At 54.8% G+C, this 4,014-nt stretch overlaps 2 pseudogenes across 1 annotated transcript; one reads left to right on the top strand and one right to left on the bottom strand.

Annotated features, from left to right (window-relative positions):
* Nucleotides 1–1,919: 1,919 nt before the first annotated feature.
* LOC116544359 lies at nt 1,920–2,431 on the bottom strand (annotated as a pseudogene). The gene has a single exon (XR_004265896.1). The product of XR_004265896.1 is annotated as a 60S ribosomal protein L32 pseudogene (transcript).
* A 134-nt stretch (nt 2,432–2,565) lies between these two features.
* Nucleotides 2,566–3,595, top strand: LOC116544379 (annotated as a pseudogene).
* The last annotated feature ends 419 nt before the right edge of the window (nt 3,596–4,014 follow it).

Below are 4,014 nucleotides of genomic sequence, written 5' to 3'. Positions count from 1 at the left end.
GAATGGCTGAAACCAGGAACATTGAACCCACACGTGTCCAGGGAGAGCTATTTCCGGGGTGTGTGCATCATCCATAAACACACGTGGTTACAGGCAGATGAAGTGCACTGGAGACAGCACTGCAGTTAACCAGGACAGTGAGTCTCAGGCTTCCCGGACCGAAAGCCTCGGAATAGCCCCCTGTATCTTACAGATAATCCCCCTAAGCAAAGCAATACCTGCTTTGTACGCTATGTGAGGAACAAAAATGTCAACAGTTTCACTCATTCTTCAGCAAACATACGTTAGTTTTTTTGTTTTCTGTTTTTCTTTCCAACTTTTATCTTAGATTCGGCGGCACATGTGCAGGCGTTTTACGTAGGTCAATTGTGTGTCTCAGGGTTTGGTGCACAGATTATTTTGTCACCCAGCTAATAAGCACAGTACCCTATAGGCAGCTTTTTGACCCTCACCCTCCTCCCACTCGCCACACTCAAGTAGGCCCAGGTGTCTATTGTTCGCTTCTTTGTGTCTGCATGCACTTAATGTTTAGATCCCACTCATAAGGGATAATGTGTGGCATTTGTTCTTTTTCTTCTTCCTCTTCTTTTTTTTTCTTTTTTGAAACGGAGTCTCGGTCTTTTGCCCAGGCTGAAGTGCGGTGGTGCGTGATCTTGACTTCCTGCAATATCTGCTTCCCAAGTGCAAGCAATTCTCCTGCCTCAGCCTCCCAAGTGGCTGGGATTACAGGCACCTGCCACTATGCCTGGCTAATTTGGTATTTTTAGTTGAGACAGGGTTCACCATGTTGGCCAGGCTGGTCTTGAACTCCTGACCTTAAGGAATCCACCTGCCTTGGCCTCCCAAAGTCCAGGGATTACAGGTGTGAGCCAGCACACCTGGCTGGCATTCAGTTTTCTGTTGTTGCATTAGTTCACTTAGAATAATGCAACAACGGCTCCATCCTTGCTGTGAAAGATATGACCCTTTTTATGGTTGTGAGTATTCCATGGTGCATATGTACCACATTTTCTTTATGCAATCCACTGCTGATGGGCATTGAAGTTGATTCCATGTCTCAGCAAACATACTTTGAGCCCTCCAATGTATACTAAGAATTCAGAAGCTCGACTCTCTGTCCTCCCTGAACATAACAAGTCCTCCTCCTTGACAGGTACTGTCTAGTTTCATAACTGCTTTCAAAGAACTAGAGGGCAATTCCTCAAGGATAGAGAGCTCCAACCCTAATAAACAAGGACCTGGCACATACCAACAGATGATAAATGATTGTTGAATGAACAAACTGTGTTTCTGCTTATGATCTACAAACATTTCCTCTCAGTTGACATTAACATGAAAAAGGATTGATACATAAAAATCAACACTGCGTGGTGATTATCAGGGAACAGAGACGCTTCATAGCCATGCTCAGAAACATTTGGAGGTACACGTACTGAAACATCACAATATGTACAATTATTATGTACAATTATAATTATGTACAATTATGTAAATTATGTACAATTATTATGCGCCTTTTAAAAAGAAATAGAGATAGGGTCTCACTCTGTCGCCCAGGCTGGAGTGCAGTGGTGAAATCATAGCTTCGTAACCTCAAACTGTCGGGCTCAATGGATCCTCCTGCCTCAGCCTCTCAAAGTGTTGGAATTAGAGGCTTACACTACCACGCCTGGCCAAAAATAATAATTTTTAAAAAGAGAAACATTTGAAGGGGAGAAATTAAAATGAAACCACATTATCATGCCATGGCAAGGCTCAACAGTGTTCTGCCTATAAAATTCCTCCTTGTCCAGTGTCGCGGCTCATGCCTGTAAGTCTAGCGCTCTGGAGGGCAAGGTGGGAAGATCCCTTGAGCCAAGGAATTCGAGACCAGCCTGAGCAACACAACCCATTTTATTATTTTATTTTATTTTTTTTTTAAAGGAAGATGCCAGTTTTATTTAAACACAAAATGTGCACATAAGCTGTCTACTCATTTTCTTCACTGCGCAGCCTGGCATTGGGGTTGGTGACTCTGATGGCCAGCTGGGCAGCTCTTTCCACAATGGCTTTGCGGTTCTTGGAGGAAACATTGTCAGCGATCTCAGCACAGTAAGATTTGTTGCACATCAGCAGCACCTCCAGCTCCTTGACGTTGTGGACCAGGAACTTCCGGAAGCCACTGGGCAGCATGTGCTTTGTTTTCTTGTTGCTCCCATAACCAATGTTAGGCATCAAGATCTGGCCCTTGAACCTTCTACGAACCCTGTTGTCAATACCTCTGGGTTTCCGCCAGTTACGCTTAATTTTGACATATCGGCCTGACTGGTGCCGGATGAACTTCTTGGTTCTCTTTTTGACGATCTTGGGTTTCACAAGGGGTCTAAGGGCAGCCATGATGCCGAGGAGGAGATCGCTGCTACCTCCGTAGGCAGCGCCGAGGAAGAGAGAAGGGACCTTATTATTTTATTATCTATTAAAAATAAATACAGGAGCGCGCCGAGCCGGCCCCACCGTGGCGCCGTGCGGGAACAAGCGGGTGGACACGGGGACCCGAGCCACGAAGGCTGATCTGGGCTGCGTGCCTCCCGCGGAGCCCGCCCCCTCGCCCAGCAAGTGGGGGGGCTGCCCCGCGCCTTTCTGCAGAGCCAGCGCACCCTGTTCCACATCCTGGACGACCGATGGCGCGGCGGCACCTGCGCGAGATCGAGTCCCTCTGGCAGGGTGCCGACGCGCGCGAGCTGCGCTGCGGGGTGCTCCAGGGTCTGTGCCAGGTGGCGCCGGCCAGCGGCGACTTGATCTTCCAACGCTTCGTGGCCGGCCTGCGCACCTCGCTGCTGAGGCTGACGGCAGTCCCGGGTCCCAAGCTCGCCACGGCCCCCCAGGGGACCAGTCGCCGCTGCAGCTCCTGGTGTCGGTGCCCCCCTACTAGCCGCGGCCTGTACTGGAGAGGAAGTCCATGCCTCTGGGCGTGCGAGCTCTCAGGCCGGCTCCAGCGGCGCGGGCCCGCAGCCCGGAGCAGCTATGTCCCCCAGTCCAGGCGGCACCCTGCCCCCGCGGAGCCCGAGCAGCCCCAGAGCGCGGCACTGGAACGGAGCCCGAGCGCGGACGCAGGTGCAGCGGCCTGCAGGCCCTGGAGGCGGACTCAGGGGATGCCCGGCGGCGCGGTGACCGAGGGGAACGTCGGAGGCTCACCACCACTGGCGGCGTGGGAGCAGAAGGAGGTGCTGCTGCAGGGTTTGGAGATGATGGCGCGGGGCGGCGACTGGTTCCAGCAGCAGCAGCAGGAGTGCCGGAGCGCCAGCGCCGCCTGGGCCAGAGCAGAGGCTGCGCCGACTTTGGGGCCGCGGGGAGCCCGCACCCACTGGGGCGGCTACTGCGCGAGGTACAGGAGGTGGCCCCGGGCCTGGGGGAGCTGCTGGCTGCGGTCTGTGCCAGCCGGGCCCTGCCCACTCCTCCTCCGGGCCCCCCTGCCCTGCCCTGACGTCCACCTCGCCCCGGGCTGGCAGCAGACCATCCTCATGCCGAAGGAGGTGGCCGAGAAGAGTGAGCGCATCACGCAGCTGGAGCAGAAGTCGTCATGCTCATTAAGCAGCTGTTGAGGCCCGCGCCCTGAGCCAGCAGGACAAGGGGGGCTCTGGACTCCACCATCATCTAGTCCGTGTGAGGCCAGCGGGCCCCCAGGGCCGGCCTGGCACTCAGCCCTGCGAGAGCAGGCTCCCCGTCGCAGGTCTCATCCTCTCTGTCTGGAGACCCCTGGCAGGCCCAGGCGCAGTCCCTGAGTGGGCGCCTTTCTGCCCCCCTTGCCATCGGGCTCCCCAGGCCTGCCCCAGGCTGACCTGGCGCCGAGCCCTGGACTCCGTTTTGGCCCCTGGTGCTGACATGGGCTGGGCTCTCTTGAGTCCGCATGGCCTGCAGCTACTACTGCCGCTGTCAGTGGACACGGGGGATCCCTCCACGAGTTGACAGATCTCTGGCTGCCCCAGCAGTTCCAGCGGTTTCCAGCGGTGCTGCCCTGGGTCCCCTCTCCAGGGA

This window comes from Sapajus apella, unplaced genomic scaffold, assembly GCF_009761245.1.
Source record: "Sapajus apella isolate SASKATOON/1434 unplaced genomic scaffold, GSC_monkey_1.0 scaffold214, whole genome shotgun sequence".
In the NCBI taxonomy this organism is placed as follows: Eukaryota; Metazoa; Chordata; class Mammalia; order Primates; family Cebidae; genus Sapajus; species Sapajus apella.
The sequence above is the reverse complement of the archived record's forward strand: the minus strand, read 5'-3'. Positions and strand labels throughout refer to the sequence as shown.